Here is a 13,038-nt window from a genome sequence, read left to right as displayed (position 1 = left end):
GGCAGCAGATCCTCCTCAGGTACGGTTTCGGGAACTCTCCTTGAGTGTCTGTACATGTTATACAATCTGTACAGCAAGAAAAGGAGTTGTTGTGTCGTTTTTGTTGTTGTTGTTGTTGTTATCATTATCATTATTTTTATTTTTAATTCAATTTTGATTATATTTATTGTGTCTGTGTGTGTGTGTGTGTGTGTGTGTGTGTGTGTGTGTGTGTGTGTGTGTGTGTGTGTGTGTGTGTGTGTGTGTGTGCGCGTTTGTTTTACGGAACTATTAAGAATATAGAAAAGTAAGGAAACTCCCTCTTACGTAACATCACTTACCTGATGGAACCAAAACAGACCAGCGGATTGACTATGACGACCAGGAAGCAGGAGGAGGAAAGGGAGAGAGACGATGGGAGATGAAGATGAGGAAAAGGAGGAAAAAAGAAAAAGAAGAGGAGGAGGAAGAGGAGGAGGAAGAGGAGGAGGAGGAGGAGGAGGAGGAGGAAGAGGAGGAGGAAGGTATTGCACATATTCTACACATATTCTACACTTCAATAACTGTAGATACTGTTTATAGTGACAGTATAGGACATCTGCGGCGCAAACGCCTCACTTGACCCTCGCCACCACATTATGTGAACCACCTGTGTAGCGACTTATGGTCTGGCGGGCACCGTAACCACACACACACAATAAAGAAAAGGGACCTTCCTGAGCGTTCTTCAGGGGCTGCGTGCCAAATGCTTCCTGTCATTTGTCAATGGATGGTTTTGACTTGATATTCAGGATCAGCATACGGATTTGTTTACTGATCCATGTTAAATTTTTTACCACCCAACAAGTTCGATTTATTTCAAAGCCTCGGGCACATTTGAGGCTCTCTTTTTTCTCATATCTCTCTCTCTCTCTCTCTCTCTCTCTCTCTCTCTCTCTCTCTCTCTCTCTCTCTCTCTCTCTCTCTCTCTCTCTCTCTCTCTCTCTCTCTCTCCTCCAACATGCAAAAGTATGTAACGCACGTCATCTTGTAAGGTGCGCGCAATGGCTTATTCCTGCACCAATAATGCATTGTATCGTGTGTACTAAAAGCTTCCCTAATTTGGTGCGGAGAAGCAGCGGGAAGTGAGTAACAGACCCTTATACGCACTTTAAGGGTTACTCAGCACACACGAGTAACCTTCATTCCTTTCTTTAGTGATTGGAGTAACGCATCCTACACCTGGTCAAATCATGATTAAATAAAATAATTGAGATTGAAAATGGTTCTATACGGCGAAAAACTCGATTACAGCAACGTGCAACACACTAAGGTACAAGAACGAGTGGCTCGGTGCCGGGCCGAAGCCGCCCGGTGGGGCCGGGAGCAGGCTCGGCGGTGGGCCGCCAAACGAAAAGCAGCACAGAGGCTTGCCCGTGCTGGAGCACCCTGCCCAGAGGGTTCCCATGGCCAAAGCACCATTGGCCAAAATTCCTATGCCTGAGATTAATGGCCAGTCTCCCACTGGCGAATATCATCTAGGCGAATATTACACTGGAGAATATTACGATGGAGAATCGCTCGTCGTTCAGTTCGTCGTTGGCGAACTATACGGTGAGGAATCCTCCGCTGTCCACTTTATTGTGGGGCAGTTCGAAGAAGACGACTCCTTCGGACTGTTCCTGATGATGAAACAAACAGAACCCATTGGCTGAGACAACTGACGTGACATGACCTATCCTGGTGATATTTCCCCTGGCCAATCCTGACGATTCCTTGGCCAATCCTGATGGCGACCGAATCACCCAAGGTCAAATCTCTCCTGGCAAATCTTGAGGACGACTGAATCTCTAATGGACAATCCTGGCGACGGCCAAATCTTTCCTGGCCAACCCTGATGACGACTGTACCTCTCCTGGCCAATCCTAACGACGACCGAATCTCTAATGAACAACCCTGGCGATGGCCAAATCTCCCCTGGCCAATCCTGATGACAACTGAATCTCTAATGGATAACCCTGGCAACGGCCAAATCTCCCCTGGCCAATCCTGATGACGACTGAATATCTAATGGACAACCCTGGCAACGGCCAAATCTCCCCTGGCCAATCCTGACAAAGACTGAATCTCTAATGGACAACCCTGGCCACGGCCAAATCTCCCCTGGCCAATCCTGACAACGACCGAATCTGTAATGGACAACCCTGGCAACAGCCAAATCTCCCCTGGCCAATCCTAATGACAACTGAATCTCTAAAAGACAACCCTGGCGATGGCCAAATCTCCCCTGGCCAATCCTGATGACGACTGAATATCTAATGGACAACCCTGGCAACGGCCAAATCTCCCCTGGCCAATCCTGATGACAACTGAATCTCTAATGGACAACCCTGGCGATGGCTAAATCTCCCCTGGCCAATCCTGTCGACGACTGAATATCTAATGGACAACCCTGGCAACGGCCAAATCTCCCCTGGCCAATCCTGACGACGACTGAATATCTAATGCACAATCCTGACGACGGCCAAATCTCCCCTGGCCAATCCTGACGACGACTGAATCTCTAATGGACAACCCTGGCGACGGCCAAATCTCCCCTGGCCAATCCTGACGACGACTGAATATCTAATGGACAACCCTGGCAACGGCCAAATCTCCCCTGGCCAATCCTGACGACGACTGAATATCTAATGGACAACCCTGGCAACGGCCAAATCTCCCCTGGCCAATCCTGTCAACTACTGAATCTCTAATGGACAACCCTGGCGACGGCCAAATCTCCCCTGGCCAATCCTGATGATGACTGAATCTCTAATGGACAACCCTGGCGATGGCCAAATCTCCCCTGGCCAATCCTGACGGCGACTGAATCTCTAATAGACAACCCTGGCCACGGCCAAATCTCCCCTGGCCAATCCTGACGACGACCGAATTTTTAATGGACAACCCTGGCAATGGCCAAATCTCCCCTGGCCAATCCTGATGACGACTGAATCTCTAATGGATAATCCTGGCAACGGCCAAATCTCCCCTGGCCAATCCTGACGACGACTGAACCTCTCCTGGCCAATCCTGATGACGACCGAATCTCTAATGGACAACCCTGGTGACGGCCAAATCTCCCCTGGCTAATCCTGACGACGACTGAATCTCTAATGGACAATCCTGGCGACGGCCAAATCTCCCCTGGCCAATCCTGAGACGACTGAACCTTCCCTGGCCAATCCTGACGACAACTGAATCTCTAATGAACAATCTTGGCGACGGTGAAATCTCCCTTGGCCAATTCTGATGATGACTGAATCTCTAATGGACAACCCTGGTGATGGCCAAATCTCCCCTGGCCAATCCTGATGACGACTGAATCTCTAATGGACAACCCTGACGACGGCCAAATCTCCCCAGGCCAATCTTGACAACGACTGAACCTCTCCTGGCCAATCCTGACGACGACCGAATCTCCCCTGGCCAATCCTGACTACGGCCGAATCTCCCCTGGCCAAATCTTCCAATTCTTTCTTCTTATATCTCTTTTTCTGTTTACTATTTATTTATGTATTTATTTATTTATTTGTTTATTTATTTGTCTATTCGTTTATACAGTAATCGTATGTTAATAGTTTCGTAAAATAATTTTGCATAGTATTCGTATACTTTCGTGATGTATAGTAATGACATTAATTTTGAGCAGCAGTGTTCTATAGTAATCGTAATTGTCAAGTGATTTTATGGCGAAATTTCGTTTAGTAATCATTTACTAATAATGGAGCATGTAATATTATCCCAATAATGTTATATAGAATGGCACACTATTTGTTAATACAATAAGCTACAAAGAGCAACATATATTATTAATTGTCAGATTTCAACATCTATTTTCCATAATAAAATGCTACACATTCAACAACAATAAAAAAAAAAATAATAATAACTTTACATACTAAACAATAATGCACATATTCTGCAGCACATTCAGTGTGAAGGTGAAGAGAGACTCATAACACCTTAGTCACTTTCTTGGCCTCCATCCCCATTAAAGATAATAATAACATTGATAACAACAACAACAACAACAACAACAACAACAACAACAACAGCAATAAAGTGTGTGCTTAGATGAAACAATTTTAACCTGCAACAGAATATGTATTTCAGAAGAATAAATTATTCAGTGTTTAGTTTGCCTTCTTTATTTCTTGAGGCGTGATCTCGATAAGCGTATGTGCTGTTCTTTTTACAAGCTGGAGCTCAGTATTCTCTGTTGTCGTCGAAGGTTACTCGGTGCTCGATGCTTCCTTGTCCTGCACTTTGAGAAAGATCATGACTAATAAAAAGAAATATATTGCATTAAATCGGAGGTGTCGCTGGACGAACATAGCAAACTTCACACTATACGCTGAGCACTAAGAGAAAAATATTCGTGCCTTTTAAGCCTTTTTATGTATATTGCTGTGATCATCAATACACAACGTATGTTACTTTATTACTTGACTGGTGATCGGACCAAATCAGACTAACACAACAAGTTTCCTCATCAAAGTTTCGTAAATGCCGAGCTTTGTGAGGCTGTCCTTCGCCAGCCCCTCACCTTCCCTCATTGTGTCTCCTGCCTCACCCTCCGCCTCGTCCACACCGAAGAGAGGCAGGAGTGTGTGTTGTGACCTGCGACGCGGAGCTGACGTCTTGTCATCTTGGGTGAAGGACGTTCAGGAGATTCGTGGAGTTTTTGTTCAGATAGTTACGTCGTGCACGCGTCTCGCTGGCCGTGCGTCTGTCCGTCAATCTGTTCCTCCTCAAGCATTTAGTTAATTGATCAGTCGGTTAGTCAGTCTGTCAGCCAGGTAGCTTTTTTGTTTGTCTATGTTTGTCTATCAGTCTGTCTGTCTGTTCGTATGTCTGTCTGTCTGTCTGTTCTGCCAGCCCGCCCCTCTCCCTCCCCCCTAACTCTCTCTCTCTCTCTCTCTCTCTCTCTCTCTCTCTCTCTCTCTCTCTCTCTCTCTCTCTCTCTCTCTGTCACACACACACACACTCACACACACTCACTGCCATCCCCACCGCCTGGCCAGCGCCACACCTTGAGGTGGTGTCGTGCTCAGGAAGCAGTAATGGCCTCACCAAAAATTACAGCGAAGCTTTTAGCTCGGCTGCGCCATATGTTACCGGGCGGGCGGACACTGGCAGTCTGGCGTGGGTCACGCGACGACTCTTGCGGTTGTCTTGGGGATGTAAATTGTGCCATGACTGTCCTCGTTGTTTATAAAAATGGCGTGTTAACGTGAAGCTCCTACTCTCTGCCAGGTTTCTTTCTCAGCGGATCCAGCGGACCCAGAGTCCTTGGGTGGTCGTGGCTGGCAGCCTTATCTAATATTCACTATTTTTTATCATGACAAAATAAATGGCCAAGGGGGAATCGCCGAGAGTCGTTAGTAATTGTTTTAACTGGTGTGGAGGAGAAACACACACAAAGGCCTCGTCTCCAGCCCAAGGTCTCTGTAGAGGCCTTGGCAGAGACATTACAGGCGCATCAACGGGTCAGGATGCACCACACGTATTACTAAAACTGTTTTCGAAAAAGTCCTTTCTTTTTTACCATTTTGTTGAAGTATACACAGTGTCCCTGCAATCGCGTATTCGTTTTAGTTTCATTTCATTAGCACGTCAATCATCCTCGGTACAGGAGCGTAGAACGATCATGATAAAAAGTAGGAGAGCATTCCATGACACTATAATCAGCACAGATTGACGTGTGCATGGAACACTGAAATACGTAGCCAATAAAATGAAATAGCCCTGAAAATACTTCATGCATAGCGAATAGCCTGTCGGGATTCCCAAGCGGCGATCACGTGACGGACAAAACGTTGGCTAAACTAAATTGATCTATATGGAAAACAAATTTCGTATTTTTGTGTTTGTGTGTATGTGTGTTTGACCACACACACACTCTCTCTCTCTCTCTCTCTCTCTCTCTCTCTCTCTCTCTCTCTCTCTCTCTCTCTCTCTCTCTTCCATTTTTAGGGAAAGACTAACAATTACTTTCAACACACACACACACACACACACACACACACACACACACACACACACGTAGATTAAGAAAAAGCAGCCACGTGAAACGAAAAACGGACGACAATTTATTTCATCATCTTGGCGGTTGCAACATGGACTGGGAGTTGAAAAGAAAAAATAGTCGAGCTACCTGAATTCTAGGGTAATTTAAAGTAAAAGAGGTTGGGGGAGAACGGCGAGAAGAGAGAGAGGAAGGGAAAAGAGGGAAAAAATAGAATAACAGGGAAGGAGAAAGATGACTAAAAAATAATGTGAGGAAAAGGAAAAAAAATAGGAAAGGCAGACTGTAAGAAATAAAAAGAAGAATGGATAAGTCAAGGCAGGGAGACAAGAATATTGAATAAGAAGAGAGAAAAGTAAAAAAATGGTAAGAACGAAACAAGTAATAATGATAGGAATGATAATAATAGTGAACGTTAAAGATGAGTAGTTTAGTAGTGGTGATGATAGTAGCAACAAAAAAATAATGAAAACAACAATAACGATGAGAGCTATGATAATGATAAAAAGCAGGAGAGAGATTCCCTTATTTCTCGCATTCATTACAACTACGTCTTGTACTCTGACATGAGTGCCCTCCATAGCCAGTGTTTGGACAAGTTAGCCTCGTTATGTACAAAAGCCTTTTTCAACAAAACTTCTTGACGCTACTCGACATTTTCTTCTTGTAACTCATGTGCTCCTACCGCCTCTCCAGCACTTCACAAATTTACGTAGTTTATTTGGTTGAGTTTGTGTCCTTGTCCGGGCCGGTGGAGACAATTTGGGTTTGTCTGCTTTCAGAGTGTAGTGCAGGACGCTGTGGTTTAACGAGGCGTACGCTTGTAACGTGGATACTTCACCTGACTGCCGGAGAAGCATCCTCGAGAGAGACAGAGAGGGACTTCATTCATCTTACGCTCCGAGAGAATGAGTTCGCGAGTGTTATATAAATATATAATATATTGTCTCAGCACAAGGTTAAGATGACCCAGTGATACTCAGATAGGTCATACGATCCAGGAACTGAACTTATATAACGTGGAAGACTCACCACGAGAAATTAGTGTAGTCCAATACAATGCCAAGGTAAATTGGGAGGATCGGCTTGGTACTCGAAGGCGGTGGTCACCTGCATGTAGCTATGAGGTGACGGACAGACGGTTGCATTGTAGCAGCCTCACAGCGGTGATTAAAAGTACTCCTGTAAAATGTTACTTGGCATCATCACACAGCTGTTTTCAAGGTCGCTTGGACTCGCTCCCCCGTCCTCCCTCGCTTTAAATGATGCCACGTATCATTTTAGAGGAGTAATTTAATCACCTCAATAATGGTGCCGTGTAATGCTTTTTGGTAAATACCGTTTTTTTCTTGTTACAAGATATTGCAATAATCCACAGCCTGCAAAAAAAAATAAATAAATAAAATAATAATAATAATAATAATAAATAAATAAATAAATAAATAAATAAAAATAAACCATTAGTAATTTGAGCAAGTGGCACCTCCGAGGCTGCGACAATGCAACCGTGTGTCCGTCACCTCATAGCTACACGCATAATACACCTCAGGCGCGCGGTGCAACAACGACGTAACCGAGAAATGGAAGTTTCGAGAAAAACGCGCTCAAAGTTAAACACTGATTGCGCACAATAGGATACCCTTAAATAAGTAAGTATTATACATCATTTGAAAGGTCTTGGGTAGTTCTGTTTGGGGATGTAGGTTTCGAAGTGATAGGTGACGATTTTGGGTGGATGACTTACGCGTTAATTAACGCGTATACCGTAGGTAATAATTTTTTTTCCCGATATTGTTTTCATTTGTTAATAATGTGTTAGAGCCTATTACACATAGTATTAGGTGAAAGTTTCATGAAGATTGGTACATAAATAAATTTTTTATGATTTTTTTTCCGAGCGTAAAAAATAAAACTTACTCATTACCGGCACGTTATTTCTCCGCACTACGCTCGACTTTGAGCCTTAGTACAGGTGCTTAGATGGTCGAATATGACTTGGCCGACATCACCACGAGACTTTTACACCCTTCTACCACACGGAGCAGGCAAAAACACGAAATCTCAAATTTCACGGTTACGTCGTTGTTGCACCGCGCGCCTGTCTGTGAGTCCCATACAATTTCATCTCTGACGGGTAAGCAAAGCCTTAAAATACATATGTGTATAGAACATTTTCTACTTAGAATTACACGTTCTTTCACCTCTTTCAGTATTTACAGAAACTCGCGTTACACCATATATATATATATATATATATATATATATATATATATATATATATATATATATATATATATATATATATATATATATATATATATATATATATATATATATATATATATATATATATGAGATGTAAAGTTTCCAGTCAGATTATAAGAAAAGGACAGACCGAGAATGTTCAGTGTAGAAGAGGTGGAGAGTTGAGTGTCACTGAAGAAAAGGGGATAGTTATCTGGAAGGTTGTGTAGAGCTTATAGATGGAGGAATAGAGTTTTTGAGGTGTTGAACAATACCAAGTTTGTCCTGTCCGTATCAGAAATTTTAGAGAGATCATAAGTCTGGCGTTTTGTGGCTTCTCTGCGTGAACTGCTTACATCCTGAAGGGTTGGACGTCTACGAAAAGACGTGGAAAATTGCAGGGTGGTATCATTAGCATAGGAGTGGATAGGACAAGAAGTCTGGTTTAGAAGATCATTGATGAATAAAATATAAAATAAATAGGAAGAGAGGGGGTGATAGGAGAACCCTGAGGAACACCACTGTTAATAGATTTAGGAGAACAGTGACCGTCTACCACAGGCACGTGCCGTCAGTAATTACTCAGGATAGATAGTTGGTGATAGGGGTGTGATACACAGCCTCCCGCCTCATACTACTCATACAAGCTGTATTGACATTTTATTAATTTTGCTTGCTAAACTTCCCTGAAAGGACTAGTACCAATCGGACTAGGTCATGATGTACTCATATTTCTATTCTTGCAAATGATAATATTTTTAATACGGTGCTCTAAAGGGAATTGTAGCAAATAAAAAAAAAATTCCTTACCCTACATAACTGGGTGTCCACATTCGCCAGATTGCTCTCTCTCTCTCTCTCTCTCTCTCTCTCTCTCTCTCTCTCTCTCTCTCTCTCTCTCTCTCTCTCTCTCTCTCTCTCTCTCTCTCCCTCTCTCTCTCTCTCTCTCTCTCTCTCTCTCTCTCTCTCTCTCATCTTTTCTGTCTTTATCTCTTCCTGCTTTTCTTCCCTATTTGCGCATTTACTTTTATATTTACAATATAAATGTAAATGGACTAAAATTGAAAAAAAATTAATAAAAAAAAAATAAAAAAATAAGCGAAACACAATGGCGTAATCACATTCCACAAAAGATGCCAAGCGATTGAGTTGGTCAGATTTACTTTTGTCATTATAACACATAAAAACAAGGTGTTGAAAAACTGTATGCAGCACGTGGAATACCTCTATTTGTAGCTTACATACTGAGATTGAAAGAGAGGGGGCGAATTTTGCTTACCTAACCTCCAAAAAGAAAAAAAAATGCACTGTATACATAATAATCAGAGCAACTTTCATAATTTTCCTAGATTACTGAACTGTTTTATTGCCTACCTAGACGGCAATGTTTCTGATACATACATATGTATATAAATGCATACACACACACACACACATAGATACGTATATGCATACATTCATTGATTGATTTATTTATTTATTTTTTTTTATGTAGGAGACCCTGGCCAAGGGCAAAAAAAAAAAAAAAAAAAACCCACTGATATGCCAGTCCCAGAAAAAGCTCCAACCGGTAGCAAAAAAAATGAAGGATGTCTTGAAACCTCCCTCTTGAAGGAATCTAAGTCATAGGAAGGTGGAAATACAGAAGCAGGCAGGGAGTTCCAGAGTTTACCAGAGAAAGGGATGAATGATTGAAAATACTGGTTAACTCTTGCATTGGAGAGGTGGACAGAATAGGGGTGAGAGAAAGAAGAAAGTCTTGTGCAGCGAGGCCGCGGGAGGAGGGGAGGCATGCAGTTAGCAAGATCAGAAGAACAGTTAGCATGAAAATAGCGATAGAAGACACCTAAAGATGCAACATTGCGGTGGTGAGAGAGAGGCTGAAGACAGTCAGTTAGAGGAAATGAGTTGATGAGACGAAAAGCTGTTGATTCTACCCTGTCTAGAAGAGCGGTATGAGTGGAAGCCCCCCAGACATGTGAAGCATACTCCATACATGGACGGATAAGGCCCTTGTACAGAGTTAGCAGCGGGGGGGGGGGGTGAGAAAAACTACTACTCATACTACTCATACAAGCTGTATTGACATTTTATTAATTTTGCTTGCTAAACTTCCCTGAAAGGACTAGTTACCCTAATCGGACTAGGTCATGATGTACTCATATTTCTATTCTTGCAAATGATAATATTTTTAATACGGTGCTCTAAAGGGAATTGTAGCAAATAAAAAAAAAATTCCTTACCCTACATAACTGGGTGTCCACATTCGCCAGATTGCTCTCTCTCTCTCTCTCTCCTCCTCTCTCTCTCTCTCTCTCTCTCTCTCTCTCTCTCTCTCTCTCTCTCTCTCTCTCTCTCTCTCTCTCTCTCTCTCATCTTTTCTGTCTTTATCTCTTCCTGCTTTTCTTCCCTATTTGCGCATTTACTTTTATATTTACAATATAAATGTAAATGGACTAAAATTGAAAAAAAAATTAATAAAAAAAAAATAAAAAATAAGCGAAACACAATGGCGTAATCACATTCCACAAAAGATGCCAAGCGATTGAGTTGGTCAGATTTACTTTTGTCATTATAACACATAAAAACAAGGTGTTGAAAAACTGTATGCAGCACGTGGAATACCTCTATTTGTAGCTTACATACTGAGATTGAAAGAGAGGGGCGAATTTTGCTTACCTAACCTCCAAAAAGAAAAAAAAATGCACTGTATACATAATAATCAGAGCAACTTTCATAATTTTCCTAGATTACTGAACTGTTTTATTGCCTACCTAGACGGCATGTTTCTGATACATACATATGTATATAAATGCATACACACACACACACACATAGATACGTATATGCATACATTCATTGATTGATTTATTTATTTATTTTTTTTTATGTAGGAGACCCTGGCCAAGGGCAAAAAAAAAAAAAAAAAACCCACTGATATGCCAGTCCCAGAAAAAGCTCCAAACCGGTAGCAAAAAAATGAAGGATGTCTTGAAACCTCCCTCTTGAAGGAATCTAAGTCATAGGAAGGTGGAAATACAGAAGCAGGCAGGGAGTTCCAGAGTTTACCAGAGAAAGGGATGAATGATTGAAAATACTGGTTAACTCTTGCATTGGAGAGGTGGACAGAATAGGGGTGAGAGAAAGAAGAAAGTCTTGTGCAGCGAGGCCGCGGGAGGAGGGGAGGCATGCAGTTAGCAAGATCAGAAGAACAGTTAGCATGAAAATAGCGATAGAAGACACCTAAAGATGCAACATTGCGGTGGTGAGAGAGAGGCTGAAGACAGTCAGTTAGAGGAAATGAGTTGATGAGACGAAAAGCTGTTGATTCTACCCTGTCTAGAAGAGCGGTATGAGTGGAAGCCCCCCAGACATGTGAAGCATACTCCATACATGGACGGATAAGGCCCTTGTACAGAGTTAGCAGCGGGGGGGGGGGGGTGAGAAAAACTGGCGGAGACGTTTCAGAACACCTAACTTCATAGAAGCTGTTTTAGCTAGAGATGAGATGTGAAGTTTCCAGTTCAGATTATAAGTAAAGGACAGACCGAGGATGTTCAGTGTAGAAGACGGGGACAGTTGAGTGTCATTGAAGAAGAGGGGATAGTTGTCTGGAAGGTTGTGTCGAGTTGATAGATGGAGGAATTGAGTTTTTGAGGCATTGAACAATACCAAGTTTGCTCTGCCCCAATCAGAAATATTAGAAAGATCAGAAGTCAAGCGTTCTGTGGTTTCCCTGCGTGAAATGTTTACCTCCTGAAGGGTTGGACGTCTATGAAAAGACGTGGAAAAGTGCAGGGTGGTATCATCAGCGTAGGACTGGATAGGACAAGAAGTTTGGTTTACAAGATCATTAATGAATAATAAGAAGAGAGTGGGTGACAGGACAGAACCCTGAGGAACACCACTGTTAATAGATTTAGGAGAACAGTGACCGTCTACCACAGCAGCAATAGAACGGTCAGAAAGGAAACTTGAGATGAAGTTACAGAGAAAAGGATAGAAACCGTAGGAAGGTAGTTTGGAAATCAAAGCTTTGTGCCAGACTCTATCAAAAGCTTTTGATATGTCCAAGGCAACAGCAAAAGTTTCACCAAAATCTCTAAAAGAGGATGACCAAGACTCAGTAAGGAAAGCCAGAAGATCACCAGTAGAGCGGCCTTGATGGAACCCATACTGGCGATCAGATAGAAGGTTGTGAAGTGATAGATGTTTAAGAATCCTCCTGTAGAGGATAGTTAAAAAAAAAAACTTTAGATAGGCAGGAAATTAAAGCAATAGGACGGTAGTTTGAGGGATTAGAAAGGTCACCCTTTTTAGGAACAGGTTGAATGTAGGCAAACTTCCAGCAAGAAGGAAAGGTTGCTCCATACATTGTCTTTACTGCTTTTTATTATGTTTTTTTGTTTTTTTTAGTAAACAATGTGACCTACCATTATATATATGTCGGTTCTTTGTTTTTTCTCCTTTTTTTATTGTGTCCTTTATTATTTTTTTATCCTTTATTTATTTATTTATTTATTTATTTATTTATTTATTGTTTTTCATTTTTTTGTATTGTACTAAATATAATTATTTGTCTTAGCCTGAATATGCCTTATGTGAAAGTGAAACTTTACAAAAAATAAAGTGAAGAAAAGAAAGAACTCTAGATGATTTCCGTGCTCACACACACACACACACACACACACACACACACACACACACACACTATCAAAACAATTATTTTGATATATATTCGTCATTTATATATTTCATTCCACGTT

The sequence above is a fragment of the Scylla paramamosain genome, unplaced genomic scaffold, assembly GCF_035594125.1.
Source record: "Scylla paramamosain isolate STU-SP2022 unplaced genomic scaffold, ASM3559412v1 Contig16, whole genome shotgun sequence".
Taxonomy (NCBI): Eukaryota; Metazoa; Arthropoda; class Malacostraca; order Decapoda; family Portunidae; genus Scylla; species Scylla paramamosain.
The sequence above is the reverse complement of the archived record's forward strand: the minus strand, read 5'-3'. Positions refer to the sequence as shown.